This window comes from Stegastes partitus, unplaced genomic scaffold (assembly GCF_000690725.1).
Source record: "Stegastes partitus isolate 25-593 unplaced genomic scaffold, Stegastes_partitus-1.0.2 Scaffold81, whole genome shotgun sequence".
Lineage (NCBI taxonomy): Eukaryota > Metazoa > Chordata > Actinopteri > Pomacentridae > Stegastes > Stegastes partitus.
Window position 1 is genome coordinate 75862 of NW_007577812.1, and position 20116 is coordinate 95977.

A 20116-nucleotide genomic window follows, 5' to 3' on the forward strand; every position below is an offset into this window, starting at 1 on the left:
CTCTCCAAGTAGTGTCCATCAGCACAGGACAGACACTGAGACTTGACCTCGTCACAAGTCAGACAGGAGCTATCGCAGGCTTCACATGAGCCCTCTGCTGTCTCGAAGAAACCTCTGAAAGTCAAGGAGACAGTTGACAAGACGTGAAGAGGAAACAAGCGCGTACCATCAATACAAAGCTCTTTATGCATTCCACTGCTAAGTTTATCTACTTACTCTGGGCAATTTGACCAACAGCGCCCCTGGTGGAGAAAAAGTTTATAGGTGCCTTTGGAGCAGCTGATGCAGGTGTCACTGGTGTCCACGCAGGACTCACAATTTGGCGAACAGTCCTCACACAGCTGAGTGGCAGAGTTGGCATAGGAGCCGGATGGGCACTGTGCCACACAAGAACTGTCCTGGTCCAGAAAAAGTCCTGTGATGCACAAATGCATATGTACACTAAGAAACCATACTTTAATTCAATGTAATGCCTGAAAAGCGTAAACATTTATACCTTTGAAACAAGAAGAACAATCCAGTGCCTGTGGGCCGAAGCAGGTCTTACAGGATGCGTCGCATGTGCTGCATTCACTACGCTTCCCTGAAATGAAAACAATATCTTTTTTTTAAATAAGTGCAGTCTGTTTTTACACCTGTGTAGATTCTCAGTAATCCAGATCATGGTAATCATAGGAGGTTCAGTAAAAATAAAGAGGACTTCTCTTTTAAGTTTTTGAGGTAAATGTTTTGGAAAAACCTGAGAGAAGTGCACTTTTATTTTTTACCTATCCTGACCACTAGAGGGAGGCAAAACAAGTTGAAAACATCTTGTTTCTGATGCACAAATAGATGGAATTGATCAACAATAATGTGCTAGATGTCAGCGATTGCTCAGCAGAGTGCAGTGCAAGCCAGGTTGTGTTTTCAGTGTGTTGATGTGTATAAAACCTCCAAGAGATTACCTGCTATTGTAGGAATCTATACAACTATCTCTAACAACTATGGGACCACTGTCACAACAACATCAAAGTGGCTTTTATTGTATGTGGGGAAAAAAGTACATTTTCTGATGGTGGTTAATACAAAAAAATGATGAAATTGTAAGAGTATATTTAGAAGAGCTGACTCTTATATATATTTAAAGAATCACTGGTTTGACAACTGCTGGTTTTTTAAAATACTTTCCATTTCAGATTTTTTTATTTTTTATTAATACCCAAAACCAATGGAGGATTATGGCTTTTGGGAATCTGTCTGTCTGTCTGTCTATTATGCTATGTAAACCAGTTATGTTCAATCCTGTATATGGCTCAAGTTGTAACTGGTATAAAAAAATAATAATTGAACTGCAAATGTCCAACTTAATTATTCTTGTAATGCAACACAAGGCTTGACATTAAAATGAAATTAAGCTTTTCACAGACAATAGTCATCAGTCATTAGTTTAAAAAATGACTTGGCTAAATGAAAAGTTCTCCTGACAAAGAGTGCCAGACTGTCACAAGGAAGCAACTAATAAAATCAATGAGACATGAAATGTAAGTGATCAACTTGCTAATAAACATAGTTTAAAACAATGGAGTACTGTATCCCAGAACTGTAAGCAATTAGAGAGCCAGGTGCTTGAGGCAAAGGAGCCTTTTGTTCCATTAAAATGGCTCTTGAGTGAAAGGTGACGCAGTACATGTGCATCATGTGACAAAGTGAGGAGGGGACTGTCCTTCAACCTAAAGGTCATTCAGCAGGGTTCATGTTCCAGCCTCAGCAGAAAGCAACCACCTTGCTAAAGTGTCCTTAAGCAAGACTCACTGACTCCCTCCAACTTCCTGGGACAGTGTACTGACCTCTGCTGTCACGCGAAGGAGAAAAGCAATTATTTGCATGAGGGAATCAACCAGTCAAGTAGCATGTTATCAGTGTAATCTATGACTCCGATGTGGCCCGACAGCCGCTCTGCTCACCTTCTTTGACTGTAATATAGCTAATCGTATACAACTCAACAGCTGATAAATTTAACTGTAAAAAGTCAAACACTTAAATCAGGATTAGCAGCTAAAATTAGACTTTATCATGGTTGTTCCACTTACCATCAAAGTACTGTCCCAGTGGGCAGTTAACCTGAGGGCACTGTCCGTGCAGAGGAAGGTTCCCACCAAGACAAATGTCACAGTCTGTTGAACGAGGTCCGTGGCACGACTGGCATGAGCTATGGCAGAGCTGGCAGCGCCACCCACTGGAGTCGCTGAAGGTCTGCTGAGGACACTGTTTCATACACTCACCTCCTGTTTGGTACAGAGAGGGAGTGACCGTATCATTTTGTCATTATTTTCCATGATAACGCTTCATCTGTATTAGTAATGGAGCAGCTGGCTAAAAACAAAAAACCTAGCAGAGACAATACAAAAGATGTTTTATCATGTAATTATTTAGGAAAGTTTTACAGAGACCAAGGCTATTTTTGCAGGAATGGCCTGCTCACCACTTATTTGTAAAACACAATATGTGTTATTTGAAGTGGTCCTGATCTCATAAATGATCTACTCATTTCTTCATTTAGTCCACAACAGTTTAAATCCTTCTCCTCTGCCTGCCCTTCCAGAATCACTCCCTCTCCAAATTCCATCGGACTGCCCAGGCACAAACTAATGACCTAGATATTATGAAACTTAACATTGTGGCTCGAGAAGGTGGACGCTGATTACCGGCGATTGATTCAATCTGACACACTCGCACGCCTGTAAAATTTGTACCTGTATGTATTAGCATAATTTTGATAGTGGCAGTGTGCTTGCTGATCTTTATTTATATCATTTCTATTAGGCTTTATTTACAATCTCAAAGCTTTTTTTTCTCCCATGCCCATAGGGAATCACAACAAAATCCTAATTCCTTGTTTGCATAAACCATACATTTGCATATCTTATTCTACAGATTTGCTGACACGAACACGATTTGCAATTCAAATGAAGACTCTGAGTGCCATCATTTGTCTTTAGCAAGAATGACTGATCGCTCTCACAAACACACTGATTTCAGAGTATAGTAAACAAACTCTTGTTGTAAGGTATGGGACAAAAATGATCATCTGAATCCTTTAGTGTGCTAGTAGTAATCAAAACATATACAGAAATGATTGTTCTCTGCTACTGGTACCATTGAGGAAGTAACCAGACTGGCAGGCGAGGCAGTGTGTGCTGCTCCTGCAGTCCTCGCATGGCGCTGCACAGGACAGACAGACGCCCCGGTCCCAGTCCTCGTAGGTGCTCTGGGGGCAATGTCTGCGGCACTGGTGTCTGAAACTGTAGGAAAAGGTTCATTCAAAAACTAAAATCAAACAGCAACATTCATTTATATGCTATGGATTTATAATCGATAACAATTAGCAAACCATTTGTCTGCAACTCGGCTTGGTCTGGGTGTGGGTAATACGCCGGTGACTGCTTGAGTTAAACCGGCCGTCACGGTGATTAAACAAAAGAAAGCTGCTTTTATTTCGTAAGGCAAACACGCAGAACAAAACTAACGATATATCAAAAAGAAGACGACAACTATTGTGATTTAATGGCATTTTCAAAGCTATGAAAGAGGCAGCCTCGGCCCAAGTCCTGAGCACGACAAACTGAAACCCGGGGTAAAAACACAAAACATACCACATGCAAGAGGTAATCCCAAAATGCACTGTGTTAGTCTGCAGCACACCTGCAGCTGTATTGTTGACTTCAATACATCCCTCTGGCAGAAGGTGCATTCAATCAAACAACAGTGAGGATGGCAAACAGAGAGGAAAATATAACATAGGCTGCCTTTTGTCAAGCTTATTGTGGCTCTATTCTGTTCTTAAGGCAGAAAGTTAATTGGTGTTTTATTTAGAGCCCCGAGGTATGGGGTGATCTCTGTCATTAACCTATTCTATCAGTCCTTCGGGGCCTAACTGAGTTATTAAATATGAGACGTCTGACCTAAAAAATAGCCTAAAACAGTTGAGATACTGAGTTGCGAAGCTGCCGTGCATAAAACCTTAAAGCAAGACTGACTCCTACTTTGGAGACTGCAATAAGACACTAAGTTACTGTACTGCAACATCCTCTGTTGCCTATTCTGCCACCGTCCTACATGAGAGAATCTGACCACTGACAGCCCGAGCTGCACTTCCTACTGTGTTGCCGTGGATTTGGTGCTAAGATGTGGTGCTTGTTTGAGGAGGAACAGCTGGAGGCGCCACACTGCATCCATCAACTCACTCACAATAGCAGCTGGTCCATACCAGGCCCTATCTCCAGCCAGGAAACAGTACTCCATTTAAGAATCCGCAGGATGTTTAAGAATCCCTCTGAGCAAATATTAGACTACCCCATTCCAAGGGAGCACGTTTGCATTTCCGAAGCAACTTTTGTTTAGGTATTTTACTCTATGAATTAGTTAGAAAAAAGGTGAACATATGCTGTAGGTAGTCTCTTAAGTTACGAAAGCTTGAGGAAATTAATGGTTTAAGCCATACTGAGGATAAATCACTGCAACGGTTTAGCCGCACTTCCTCAATTCTTTAGGGAGGGAAGTAAATGCCAATAAATACCAAGCATCCATCATCATGCTGGGATTCTTTTCAATAGGAAGGGTTTTGTGAAGGAGCAACATTGGCCCCACTGATTCATAGTGATGCCAGAGCTGTCCAACTTTAACATTTTTCATTACTACTAGCAAAACCTCAAATAGTGGAATTTCTTTAAGTGCTGGAAGCTGTCACAATCTATCACGGTGAGCCTCTTCTTCCAGTTTATAATCGCCCCATCCTATATTGGGTTTCTTTTAGTGGTGTTTGCTGCACATGGGAGAGTAATAAGAACTGTAGCCACAGGAATTACCGAGATGGCCTGTCGTCTCAAATCTCTAAAACCATTACTATCAAAGTAAAAGTTACACAAGTAGATGCACAGAAGAAGACCGAGTATCTCAATGCGCCTGTAACAGCAGTAAAAAAAAGGAGGAGGGTGCAGCGAAGTGGTTGATTTTCCTTCAACACCGTTCTGCTGTGATTCACACGAGCAGTCAGCGGAGTCAAGACGCTGCACCCTATATAGTTACAACTGCTACTGGCTATGCTTTCCACTTATATGAGCTCTCTTTTTCTGTCTTGTCCACACATATCCCGAAAACACACTCTGTTAGGTCTCTTCTGAGCTCAAACCAAAGCTCAGGTAACACTGTAAGGCTCCAAATGGAAGGTAACCTGACTCACACAATACCAGGAGGCCTAAACTCGGGGGAGAAGTACACAATCGGAGGTCTGTTCTAGCTCCATAACCTGTGTTACACGCTGAGTCCGAGTGATAAGCCGCTGTAAACAGAAATCCAGGTGAAATTTCTTGTAGTGTGAAGAATAACCAAGCTAATTCTGCTGAACAATTCAGAGACTAGTGTGGCACATTACCCCTCATACTGCATATTGATTTAGCCAACTCTTTATCTAGCAAGGCAATGCCAATGAAAATAAAAACAATTACAAGGTCCTTTTGAGGTTAATTATTTCTTGGCAGCATATTTAATGTCCATAATTTAAAACCTGCAGAAAAACAGTATGAATAAATCATAGCACCGTGCAAAATGATGTCTCCTTCATGTCACATGACCGACATGAAGACATTTTGCTGCACTGTAAAGCAATTAGTCCATTAAAATACTTATCTGCAAAAATATTGATCATTTAATTTAAAAAAATACCACAAATCCTCTAATTTTGCTGGTTTTCCTCGTTATCTTTAATTGAAAACTGAATATTTTTGGCTTATAAAACCATTTAAATATGTCAACTCAGGCTCTTGAGAATTGCACTGGGTATTTATTTTACTATTTTAGGAATTATTTTCAGTTAGTTTAGAAAATAACAGAGCGATTAATTGCTAATGAAAACAGTCCATAAGTGCAGTCTTCATAATAAATGTCAAGAATCTAAAGCAACAACTGTGTTTGATTTTATAGCAGAGAACGAGAGAAACAAGAAGTCCACTCATTAAAAGATAACAATGAAGCAAGAAAAAAAAGGACTCACAGAAAGTAACCTTCAACACAGCTGTTGCAGATCTCAGGGTCTTCTGGGTACAAAGGAGAAAAGGTGATTAATTAGAATTCATAGGCAGAAGCGAACTGCATTGTGCACCATTATCATCAGGCTTTTATTATACATCACAGACCCTCATTACATTGGGGAGACAACAGTATGGCGCTGTGGGCCTGATACATTAAGCATGTTTACCTGTGGAACATGTTTTGCAGCCCACTTCACAGTCAATGCACTCTCCTGTATCAGGGTCCTGCACCTGCCCTGAAACAGAGACCCAGAACGGTGAACGTCTTAAGTTACAGCCGACTCAGAAGCTCTGCTTTACATTTACCTATGTCACACAGCGCTGTTTGGCAGATCCCGTTCTGGAGTTTGTAGTGTTCCCGACATTTGGCACATATGTTGCCATCTGTGCAGAGTTCACAATTGGCGATGCAGGGCAGGCAGGCATAGTGACCCCTGTCAGGGTAGAGTCCCCGGGGACAGTGTGTCCGACAGCGACCTTGGTGGAGGAAACGTTCCTGTCCATCTTCATCTGAGGATAAGGAGGACGCAGAGGACTTGTTAACATAAAGTCTGAACTTCACCACTGATGATGCTCCAACTAATGTAAACAAGGGCAATCAGAGGCAGATGAGAGATCAGAGGCAAGGTCTTGTGTTGGCCCTAATGATTCAAACTCGCCCACCTGCCACTAGCCTAGCCGAGCCGTGGCACCTGAGGCGTCTCTGGAAGCGGCCGAGTTACGGCATTGTCTCATCTGCTCAGCGCTGCACAGAAGATGTGTGTGACAGGGAGGAGAAGGGCTGCAAGCTGCTGCTGCCGCTGCTGCTGCTGCCTTTCTTACCCTTCCACTTCCCAGAGACTCAACCACAGCAAAGCCAGAGAAACGTGGCATCTGACAACCGAGTCCAAAGATGATGTACAGCGATGTACATTAGAACAGTCAGTGTAAACACATGCAATACGGCAGGAATGTAAATATGCATGTATTCAAATGAAAGGTGTGTGTGAGGGAAAGAGAGCGAGACTTGCAGGTTTTGCGGGTTAAACCCAGTGAGCTGCAACAGCAGAACTTGTAGCCCAAGGGGATAGTTTTTTTCCCTCTGATTAACAAAGGCCCCATTCTGACATGATCAGATTACACTGTGAAAACTCCAGAGAAAAATGATCACACCTTCGTTTCTTACCTATTTCAAATGTGCCCCTGTACAAATCAACAAGTTCTACCGCCAGTCTCTGACTGTTTAACAAGAGTAAATGGCAAACCAGAGCTGAATGCTCCATGTCGAATACAAAAGCCTTTAAACAGCTTTGCTTTGGTAACCATTAAATGGTGCTGTATTGAAGGGGAGAAAAAAAAACTCCCTCTTAGGTGGATTAATGAGTCTGTGACATGCATGGCTTTGTTGCAATCTGGCATCTGTGGGGCCAAAAAGACAACAGAAAACAAAACTGAGGAATTACACGGCCGGTGGGGAGCATTAGTGTTTGCACATTTCATGCAGAAATTGAGAGAAACGTGTCATTACTGATGATAGAACCAAAGCAGAAACTACAGGAGGCTACTTTATCACACAAAAAAAGATAATTGTGCGAGAGAAAAAAAAATCCACACACATATAAATCACCTTTTTCATGTTATCAAAGCCATTATTGACATTTTTTTGCTGTGTGCCCGTGAAGGGAATCGTACTCACAAACTCCACAGGTAGTGCATTCAAACAGCTCGTGTCCGTCGCACTCGGAGCAGGTGGGATGACACAGGACGCACTGGTTCTTCAGAAAAAACTGTCCGCTCGGGCACAGCGACGACGGTTTACATCCGATGAATCCGACACAGGAGACGAGAAAGACGAGGGACGCGGTGAAGGACCTCATGGCCGAGCCCCGAGGACTTTTCGGCGAAAGTGAGAAAAAAAGCAGCCAACAGTCGGGATCCTGTCTCCGAAGACGCAGTGTTCGTGCGGCAGGTACGCTGGCAGATCGATATGGGGCTCTGTGACACCAGCCCAGAAATAACTTGCCGGACCAGTTCGTTCAAGTGAAACACTGGACAATGAGAATGGACTGCGGTGAGCATTTAGTGAATAATCCTAATAAAAAATGGGAGAACACCCACGTGCCACCAGATAGACAGACACTATCATTTCCCCGAAACATGAAATTGCATTTAAGTATTAAAATGTCAACGTTATGAGGTCATGAAATCCTGCTGCAGAATTGATAGAAACTCATTATTGAGGTTAAAAAAAATACATTAACTGATAAACAGAATTGAAAAAACATAAAATGATGTCAGGCTAAAGGGAACACAGTGGTTCCAAGAATTATAGATATTTATACTTATTTCATAGGTTACTTTTTAAAAATATCACTGTATTTCAACCACAGAATACAATAAAAATGGATTTTTATCCTTTTTTTTTCATGTGCAGCATCAATATATGGTAGAAATGTCTTCCTATTCAAATGTTATGAAAAGAAACAAGATATTTCCGGAACTCTTGATAGATATCAAGCTCAGACTTTGCATAGTCCAACCTCCTCTCTGCCTGCTGCTTCCAGGTGAGCCGTTCTGAAAGAGTACAGGTATCACAGTCCACCAGGTTTATTTGTTTTCTAAAGCTGCTTCTTCTAATTGTAGAATGTCTAAACCACAAACAAAGCACAACAACCGTTCTGCTGCTGGCTACTGTTTTGCTCTGTGCTGTCAATCACAGACACAGAGAGAGTCTTCTTCCTGAAAGGGGCGTGGCTCACCTGCATTTAAAGCCACAGACACTCAAATAGTCTGTTCAGAGGTGGGCTGAAACCAGGGGTTAAACATTGAGGTCATCATTATTGTTATAAAAAGGGGTACAATATTGAACCTTTACAACTATAAAAAGGCAGTAAAATGTTACTCAGTACTACACATAATGTGGAACAATTATTGGCAAATCCATTGCCCTTATCAACCAGATGCTAATCAAACTAAGGCTCCATTTGCAAGTAGCAAAAACGGTGATATTTCAATGCGTTTGGGCCTTTGGTTTACACGTAAACGAAGCTACAAGTCACCTAAAACGATCATACCTGACAGAGTTTGAAGTCACAGCGTACAACAAAAGCCTCATCGACATCATATGTGTGCGACCCATGTTTACAGTTTGGCTACTGTGATAGAAATTGATGCTGTTAAAGCAATGCTTGTTTTTATGTTTGTGCAAACGCTACTGGCCTGTTTGCATTTACATTTGGGAGTTGCTCCACTTCTCTGTCGGTCCAAACAAACAACCCATTATTGTTGAAGTAACAGAAAGTAATTCGTGCCATTCGTTGTTGTATTTTTCCCAGGATTCTGATTCGCTAGCATGGCTTTATGCTTCGTGTTACACTGCCCCCCATAGGTTTGGCATGCTCATAGCAGCTCTTAACGACGTGTTTATGCGGGATTGTGTAGATTTTTTTGAAAACGATCTGGTGTGAACAATGTTATTTTTGAAAACGTAGATCCGTTTTTGTAAATACTCGGCTATGTGTAAACATGGCCTAAATGTACAACACATTTTCACTCTGGCTGTTCCAATATGCGTCTTCCTTCTCTAGCATTAGCCTCCTCCTTCAGAAGTATCAGCCTTCTTATAACCAATGGGAGAAATATTAATATTACACTTTGTGAGCCCAATTCTTTAGCTGGAAGCCCAATAACACACTGGAGACATCAGTTCACAGATGTAGAATTTATTTGGGTCACAGGTAAAGTGAGGCAGCCCTGGGCTCGGAGTGACAGAACTCTCGCGAGATCTCTATCAGAAGGAGCCCCGATGTCCAGAAATGATTCACATTTATCTTCTTGGGCTTGGCCTGCCCCGTACAGAGGTCAAACTTGTACGCAACCAAGTATAATTGGCCAGTTACCAATGACGTGGACAGGCGAATCTCTGTCTACGCTCTGTCCACGACACCATGTTCTAGAAATGTGGTAAGCAACATGTGTGGGTGTTGTTAGTACGGCGTGTATCTAAAGTAACAGTCCTAACTGATAGAATAGACAAGTTTCAGCTGTGTCCTGGTATGTAAACCAGTTCTAACCGGTCATGTTATCTTCAAGGACGTACATTGTGCTCAGTAGAAAAGTACAAAACAGGATCATAGGTTCAGTGGAGATATAGATTCAGAATACATGATAGCTTGAAACATAGCCAATGATAACACACAGCTTTAAGAAAATACTCAAATTACTAAAATAACTAATAATTACATGTGTAAAGCCATAGTAAAGGTCATTTGTATAAATGTAGTGGCTGGAAAAGTTACAATATTGTAAGACTTTCATCAATGTGCTGAAAAGACCATTAAAAATCCCTTCATGTAGGGTAAACCAGGATAAAATGCTGGGTAGAGTAATGTTATTCTATTTTAGCTTGATGTAGCCCTAGTTAGGTAGTTAGCTAGCCTAATTTCTTTGCTACTGTTAGCTAAACATCCGTGATGATGTTGATCCGTAAGTAATGATATTAAATTGAGTGGCCTTTCAATTTTATACTGATTGGCAAGAGATAAACCTTTTAAAAACACTTTTAAAACATTTTCTATATGTGTTGTCTAACATTAACGTTGTGGCTACGGTCAGAGAAATAGAGGTAATCGTCTGCATAAGTAGCAAGTTTGTATTGCTCAAAGTGACTTGTGAGTTTAGATTAGCTCCACATTTAGTTTTATAATACCATATTATGATGATGTCAGGCCATAGTCCCAAAAATAATAGCTACTTGTAATTCTTTTCCAGGCTACAGGAATACTGCTATACTAAACATTTTATTTTTTCCTTTATTTATACAGGTAATCTCATTGAGAGATGGGGTCTCATTCTCAAGAGAGACCAGTTCACATAAAACAAAACAATACAACATGGAGTCACAGACAGACAACACTGTGGGACCTGTCCTCATAACAATAGAAATAAATAAATAAATAACAGTGAGTTACAAGCAGACAGGATCCACATAAAACACAACATTAGACATTAAAAAGGAAGTGCAAACAGTGCCAGATGATAAATTGAATGAAACACTAAAAACAAGCATGAACCAAGAGATGATCTTTCCGGGGTATTTAGCAGACGTTTGAAGCCCCCCAGGGTAATCAAGTTGGACAGTTTCAAAGTTGCTGTACTGGGTTCCAGGTTGTTCCAGTAAGAGAATGCCATTTTTCCGAGTTCTGTACGGACTGAAGGGACAGTGAAAGTAATGAAGTCCTGAAGTGTTTTGCGTGACATATAGGATAATAAGTAAACAGGCAGCAAACCAAGGATGAATTTGTAGATAAAATGATACCAATGATGAAGTCTGCGCATGGACAGTGAGGACCAGTTAACCCAAGAGTACAACGTGCAGTGGTGTGTGAGGGGTTTACAGCTGGTCATAAATCTTAGTGCTCCATGATGAACAGCATCCAACAGTTGGAGAGACTGGGCTGACGCATTCAAAAAACACTATCTCCATAGTCAAGAAGAGGCAAGAAGGTGGCAGTAACAAGCCGTTTCCTTGCATTAAAATTAAAACAGGATTTGTTCTTGGAAAAGAAACCCAATTTTAATTTCAGCTTCTTTAAAAGATTTTCAATATGGATTTTAAAACAGAGGTTATCATCAATTATGTATTTATAAGAAGCCACTAACTCAATAGGGGTGCCTTGTGCAGCTACAATACCAGGGAGAACTTCTGGTACCTTCTTTTTACCGGAAAACAACATGACTTTGATTTTGTCAGCATTTAACACAAGCCTGAGGTGTTAAACATGTAGGTGTAGATTTACAAAATGTGCGTTTGTGTCTGTTGCACTGAGTTTTAGGCGTTTCTTTACATAAATGTGATAATGATGTTATGGAAAACTTTAGTATAGTTTAAAGCTATGACAAGTCAGCACAGGCGTTTGTTTTCTGTATAATGTCTCAATATAGTCGTTTTTGCTAAATCAGGAAGTCACCGGACGCCTCACATTCATGAAAAAATCAGAAGTTGCACTGGTTTGTTTTTGTTCGCACACAGCGGCCTCTGGCGGCGCCATGTTGGACGCGCCTGTGAGGGCGTGTGCACGGCGCTCGTCACCGGCTGACGTCGGGGCGGGCGGCCGGCGGAGGGGGCGGGGCCTGGTTCTGCTGCAGCGGAGGAACATGACATGGGGATGAGCAAGAGAGAGGGAGAGAGCGAGACAGCCGGAGAGGAATAAACGGTTCGTCAGAGGTCTGGACTGGAAAAAAACGTGATGATGGGGAGCAATGACTGAAAACACAACGGTAAGACACACGGCTGCTTTTTCGTTGTCGTTTCCCCCACACACTCGGCGCGACAAGGGGCGATTCATGACTCATTTGACAGTGAACACAAAAGGCTGCCCACTGCAGACAGGTGCACCTGCCTTCATGCGAGTACGTGCCTCGATGCATTCAACTTCAGCTTCCGTGCGAATACCTTTTTTTTTTTTTATTATTATCATCACTATTGTTATCATTTTAGGTCGAAGGCAGATGCAGCGAGGCCACAAATCTCATCGACGGTTCGGGGATGTAGCCGGAGTCTTGGAGTGAAATGCTGTAAACATGGATCTGTATGCTTAGTCACAGACCTTTGTGATGTGGAAACATACAGTAGCAATCTAACATCTGGGGATTTTGTGTGATATCCAAAAAAAATATTAGCTTTATGAGGCTCTGAAGCAGTGGAGGTTTTGGTTTTATTTCTTTCTTTCTGTTTTTTTATTTATTTTTTTGCAGACATGGAATATTAATCATCAGAGTGTATTTTGGGCCAGATGGCTTTCCATGTAGATGGAGTACACAACAGCTAGATGTTTCATATTGTAAGTCTCTCATCCTAAAACACATCAGGACTAATAATCAGAGCTGCTTTCATTCTGGTGCCCATATGTTTCTGTTCCTGCTGGCCTGGTTCACAATATCCACCAACTATGCCTGCCTGTGGAGACAGTGAGGCCACCGATTCGTTGCTGTGGTGTTTTAAATCATATCCGCGTCCCCTGACAAAGACCTACATAATAAAAACCTTTAATCTATCATTAATACCAGCTTACATTTGAGCTCGTCACAGCACCAGCGTACCAAACTCCACCGTGGCTTCCTTGTTTTGTGAGATGACGGCTTCGCATCGAGTCAACTTGGCCATCTTAACTTCACAACTCGCTCCGACGCCTACCTGTGTCTGAATCCTCCACTCAGGCTCGCGAGCTGACAGTAGGCGAGCGATTTGGAGATAGCTGGGATGGAGCTACAAAGCAGGGCCCCGCGGCTGCCAGGCCGAGGCCCGGGCCATGCCAGACTCCATAGAGGGCTTCGGTGCAAGCAGGGCACTGGGGAGAGGGCGCTTGGCACCTGATCAGTTACCACAGTGAATTCTGTTCCTGTCACTGGCATTTAGCTACAGAAAAGCAGAGCAGAGATGACGGTTGTTGTTGAACTCAGTTGGGCTTTCATGTCAGGGAGGCACTGCTGCTTTATCAAACTGCTCCTCCACTGATACGAAATGACATCCCTTTGCAAACATCTGTGCCAGTTGCCCACTACCTACTTCAAAACTCCGAGCAGAGAAACCACCCCTCAGAAGACATTTTTTGCACCAGAGAACATAGCATCGGTGGTGTTTGGTCTCATTGGAGACTGATCTAAATGATCAAAATAAATTAAAAGCACAGGATGAATGTCTGGTTTTCCTTTCCCAAAGAATTCCACGCCTGATTCCCACAAAGTTTAGTCCTTTAGAGACGATGAAGCGAGTCAAGTGGCCGTGGTAATCATGGCCCAATCACTGCATGGCTTTGAAGTGGGCCCTGTTCTTCAGACGTCTCTACAGGTGGGGAAGCAATGTTAAGTGTTCTGTCTGCAGGCGGAGGGAGGTCAGCTGGAGGCCATGGAGGCAGGCCAGGCAGAGGGGCTCCTCTCGCACATCAAAACAGGGAAAGGGTGGAGTGGGTAGTGGTCACCTTCTCCGAGCCCCCTGCACTCCGCTCTGCTCTGGGCTTTGATGTTGGATGGACACTTTTTTTTAGGGGGGACATTTGTCTCCCAAGCCTATTGTTGAGTTTGTACGAGGGCGGAAATATGAAATGTGCCTCCAAATCACAGACAAATAACACTGTATAGACCGAGCGCCATAAAAACGCAATAAATCTTTTACAGCGGTATTCCTTTCTGTGCTGTGGGAAAAACTTGAGCCGCAGAGGTGTTGTAATAAGTTGAGTACAGAAACAATTTACCTGTGATTTATTTATTTTTTTTATTGCAAAGCTGGATTTGGCAGTGTTTGCTTGCAAGGCCAGAACTTATGTCTTACATTTGTTGGTTTAGCTGTCTGACTCACTGAAGAGGTGCTTGAAACTATCGTCTAAAGGGACCCGCAGACGTATAGGTTTCCTGAAAGGATGTTTGAAAAGCCTCAACCTCGGCCGTGCTGTCTTGTGGTCACAAGAAGGGACACCTGTCAGTTTAGCAGCCTGTTAAAAACACTCTTTCACTCTTAATGTTGTCTTAATGAACAATTTATCAACTGATTCACATGAAAGACTTTAGCTAACAAGGCAGAAGGGTTTGATTCAAGAGTTTCCCATAAGCTCACACAAAGGCTGTTTTAAGGCATTTCAGCATTTCTTTATCAGCTGTTTGATTTTCTAAGAGGACTTCTCAAAGCACAATCTAGTCCCTTTTATGTGATGCTCAAAAATTAATTTGAATTCTGAAACCTACTTTACTGGCCAAATGATGAGATGTTTGATGATTCAACCAAGACTAACAATATAATGCAGTATAATTGTTATTGTATTCATCTCAAGCCCTGCCCTAGAAGGTGTCAAATCCCTGATTTATGTTGCTGCACCGTATCGTCTTTGTTTTTTTTTCTGACTGGGATCATTGAGGTTTTACAGCCGGTGATGCTTCTGTGGAGCATTTTTATGACGGCCAGAGCTTTGTTTTGATATATTTGTTTGGCTGCATGCGATGGTCAGGGTTGAAGAGACCTCAGGTGGTGTGTTTAAGCATGACAGACAGATTTTTTTTTTGTTGTTTTTGAGTCTTCATCCAAATATGACACAGGCAGCAGCAGGACCTGGATGTTTTGGCAAGAAGATATCCTCAGCGACAGCCCATGTGCGTGTCCACGTCTGTGCCTCCTGCACCTAATTGCATTTGTGTTGCTTCACCTGTCTGGTGCTGAGTCTGGGAGCGGCGTGCCTCCTGGAGACGTCTGCCTTTGTAACATTCGCCCCATAAGGCCTATAGTGGGCACAGCCATCCCCTGTCCTGCCTCCAATCAGCAAGGGAGCAGTTTCTAAATCAAACAGAACACTGTTGCACAGGATACCCTTGGTGACTCAATTTAGATCCATGCAGGCCCACAGCGTAGGTCATTTTCATTCATTCAGAAAAATAGGTCAGGCCTCTTTTTCTCTGCAAAACCCAGCTGCATTCGTTGGAAACTCTTGTGTTTCTCCATTCTGTCACATTGTTTATTTCCGTTCGCTGATGGAGATATTAAAAGGGAAATGCAGGTTAGACTCAACCCTGAGAGGGAGAGTAGCAGCAGTGTTGTTTTCCACCTTACTGTCGACGCCATCGGTTTTCTCAAGTGGAGAAAACAAACGCTTTTTGTCTGTCGCAGTCGCTGCCCCGTCTCTCATCTTGACTCCACGTACCATCAACAAATTTGCCCTTTATTTTTAATATTACCATCTTACTTGTGTCCCGTCTTACATGATAAAGAAGAGATCTGGGATGACTCAACAGTGTCAAGAAGGAAAGCAGTTTTCACACATTTATTGTATGAGCAGTTGAACTTGTGCTGAAGCTGTTTACAGTCATGTGATTGCAGATACTATACGCTGAGAGCTGCATCAATTCCACATGAATGTGTGCTGGAGGTCTGCTCGGATTATTTAGCCTGCAGCTACTTTCCGGTGAGGTCACTCAACATGTCGGTTGAATAATTTCTAAGATTCTTCGATTATTTCCATTAAATATAAAAAGCTGTGTTGGAATGAAATCATGCTTATTCATGCAATCTACCTGCATCCTTGGATGCTTTTGGAAATCAAGTGCGCAGGTACCTTATGCTAAGCTAACTGCTATTATGACATTTTAGCAGTTATACTAGTCAAAATTTCCTGGTTGATTTAGCAACGCTTATCTGAGGGTAGCAAACAGTGCTTGAGCATTGAATGGCGAACTAAATCACCATCAATAAAACATGTTTATGGAGTGTAAATATATAAAATTTTGGCCATAAAAATAGGGTTTAATTTCACGAAAATTTGAAAATATGTAATTGTTGGTCCTGTGCAGCCATATGAAGTTAAACTTGAACACATGCTCTTGTAATAATGCTTAAACAATGCCTGGTTAATAGGGTTAGGCATGATAATAAGGAAATATTACTGATCTAATGATATAACATAATATATAACAGCCACACTTGTTACACTTGCATCCTGTAACTTCAAGTAACAGTCAGTGGATGACTTTTACATTGTGGCATTAGCACTTTTACTGACGTAAAGGATCAGAGTTCTGCCTCCACCACTGCTCATGTCTGTCTATCAATACTTAATAATTACATGAATTACCACAGTTGCTGTTTTTTTAACCAGTTGAGGTGAACGCAGCCACAGCCTGACTCTACATCCCCTTTAACCCTCCTATTGTCTTTATTCATTCCATGTGTAACATCTCTAAATAAGTCACTGACATAGTTTTTTCAGTTTTATTTAAAGGGTTATTTATGCATAAACTTGGGTAACTATTTTAATTGTGATATTTTCTGGAAGTTTAAATTGCTGAGGTCAGATTAAACCCAAGGATAAAAGATGTCAGTAAATTTGAAGGTAATAAATCAAATCAAGTTTATTGTCATTTTGCTGTACACACACAGGAGTACAGGCATAACGAGAGAGCGTTTCTTCAGGATCATTTAATTAGTACGTTTTGCAGAATGCACGTCTGGGATAGGCAAAAAAAAAAAAAAAAAAAAGTCGGGTTAAGCATAAAGGTTTGTTGTGAGTCCCTCCAGGTGTGTGAGAAAAGTAGCGACATGTCATCACAGAAAAGTGCTGATATAAGGGTAGAAAAGTGACTTTAGTCAGCGAGAACGGGCCTCGGGACGCACAATACAGTAGTTACTGGAAGTCTGTGTTGTGTTGTGTGTAACTCTACAGATAAATGTTACCACTAGAAACGCAGAGCTGGAAGGAGGAAGCGTAACCGTAGCTACGGTGGTCTCTGTTGTGGTTTTATGCTTTTGTGTTCAATTTGGCGACTTCACTGGGCTGAAGGCTGAGTTGAAGCCCATCCTGGTGAAGAATTTTGTAGCAGCGTGTGCTAAATGAAAGTGATCGCTGCGAGACAATATGTGCTTTTGAGTGGGTTAACTGGGAATAATGCGAGACTCACAATTTATTAGGGCGGCATTAGGATCAGAATTAGGGGACGGGAAGACACGAGTACATTCAGATCACGTGACAGATAGCAGTACATGTACGGTAGGTGTTAAGGAATTCTGAAATAGTTTTGTAATAAGCTGGAAGTGGTGCCCAATTTTCAACCCTGCTGGGTAACATCACATCAAAGATAGTAAGAGGATGTTGTTTTACGCAAAATGATCACTAATAAGCTATGTATATCATGCTAGTTTTATTTAGCCAGCTCACAGACTCCCTTTAATAAGAATCTTACATCATGAACCTAACTGGTTTTAAATTAGTCGTTTTGAAACATAAAAAAAACAAAAGCCATCTCTGACATTTTTCAAATCATTGAAAGTTGCTCTCAATTGGCAGTCAAGAGTCATTCATGGCACCTCCACGTCATTGTGGTGTGACTGTGTGTGAATAAGAGGCAAACTGTAAAGCGTTTTAGATGTTTGTAGGAACTATATGAGTCTATTTACCTTTTACCAGTTGAAACAAACCATCTCTGTAAGTCCTAAAACCCAGTTTTTCATGAAAAGCCTTTAAACTGTACAAGCGAAACATCATTTCGTTGGCATCATCAGTCACTACAACATAATTAATCAGATATCAGCTACTGCTGCTGGTGTGAGTATGACACATCTTTCCTCTGCAGTGCATCCCCACCCACTCAGTGTCCTCTCTGTGGGGGCCAGTGTGGAGAACATGCATCTGATTAAGTTATTTTATCCAAGATCTTGTTTGTTTGTTTTTTTCCATCCAAGGGGAGGGAGGTGCAAAAGTTTCTAGCAAAGATCTTCGTGAAGGTCGAATCCTTACATCCCTCACAGGAATGATTATTGTCTTTTGCTTGTTTATAGAACCCCGTGTCTGAGATAACAGGATAAATGACGCATGTATCAGACTTACAGCATCTGAACTTCTTTTACAGATGCAAATAATTGGTAATCAAGGTTACCAGTAAGCCCTGTGATAGACTGGTGACCTGTCCAGAGTGTTGGCTGGGATAGACTCCAGCCCCCCCGCGACCTTCGTGAGGATTTAGCAGTGTATAGATAATGGATGGATGGATGGTTACCAGTTACTGAGATACAGAACTGATTTATATTTGCAGTCTCAATCAAATCGGATGAAGCTGTAGCTGGAACATTGTTTGAGACCACAGAGGGTTGAATATGGATCGAGCGAAGCAGCCAAATCAGAGCCAAAGCATGCATTTTTTAAAAATAATTCATTATTTCTGGAATCAGATGTCAGATAATCATCACTGTTAGCTCCTTTTGGATACCAAATCATTGTTACTTCAGCCAAACTGACCACAGTAAAGTGCAACAAGCACTCCAGTTGAATTCGGGGTCATTTGTAGCCTGCTTTCAACAGGTTTACAAATGTCAGACTACAAGAGCGAGCACTGCCTTCTGCCCTGCTCTTCAGCTTAAGAGTGTTATTATAGTAGCACAGCGCTCAGATCATCGTTTGGATTCCAGTCTGACTGTTGGGCAAATGTTTGAGTCCGTATGATCGTTAGCCTCTGGAGAGCCTCGGGGGGCATTTGTCTGTCATCACTAATGAGAGTTCACTTGTTATATTTAAACCATACGTGTTGTAGTTGAGATTCTCGAATTTTTATACCCACACTTAAAAATCAATTTTTAACCACAAAGGAGGAAGGAGTCGATTCTGAATGATTTTTTTTTTCTCCCCCCGACAGACTAGTGTTGCCATCAGATGTTGCAGCTCAGCGTCTTTAACGTAAACACCAGTGAGTCAAAACATTATGACTACTCACACTGGCGCTACTTCATCTCAGTGCGTGTCAAAGTATTTAACGCAGTAATCAAACAGCTGGTTTTCCTAGGCAACCTTTTGGATGTGAGAGGAAATGGGCAGGTCTAAGGACCCGAGCAGGTGATCGTCAAACAAGTATCATCAGAAATTCCTTTTAGGACTTAACCTCTTAAGACCTTCTCACACATTTCATCACATTTTGGATTATATTACCACAGTAGTTAATTTTTCTGTTTTTATTTCTTATTATTTGTTTATTATTACTATTATATTTATAAATATTATATTGATTTATTTATATATTTAATTTTAATGTTTTTAAAAAAGATATTTTGTTAATATATTTTTTTAATATAATCTTATTTTCTTTATATTTTTTATTCTCTTTGCTAAAATTACAGCGCTACGAAGACTAGCAGTTGTCCAAAATATGGAGAAAGTTTTGTCTTGTTTTGCGCAAAAAAAAACAAAGATTTGTAGTTTGTGGTGATGTAAAAACACAGAAAAACAGAGAATCCTTACATCGGTGAAGCCGTCACTGGAGAATATTCAAAGTTTATCATAGTGTTGCTCGAAAAGTGGCTTTAAACAACCAATCGACTGACAAAATAACATAGAAATCTATTAACTGATCAGCTCCAGATGTCGTGAAACTATCCTTAGATGTCTTTTCTCTATGACCTCCAAAGAGGGAAAAAAAAAAAAGCATATCAAACAAGAGCTCGGGTCTTCAGAGGTTAAAGCATCAGCTGTTAGCACCTTGGTATCCATTCATAACGCCAGTAGAGTCTATGTATCAGCAGATCAGAGCAGTTTTGGCTAAACTCAAAG

At 41.4% G+C, this 20116-nt stretch overlaps 1 protein-coding gene across 1 annotated transcript in view; it reads left to right on the top strand.

Annotated features, from left to right (window-relative positions):
• Positions 1-15090: 15090 nt before the first annotated feature.
• Positions 15091-20116, top strand: part of otud7a (OTU deubiquitinase 7A) — a 47201-nt gene continuing 42175 nt past the window's right edge. The window contains exon 1 of the mRNA XM_008276789.1: positions 15091-15991. The gene's annotated coding sequence lies outside the window, so the exon portion shown is untranslated. The remainder of the gene's footprint in view (positions 15992-20116) is intronic.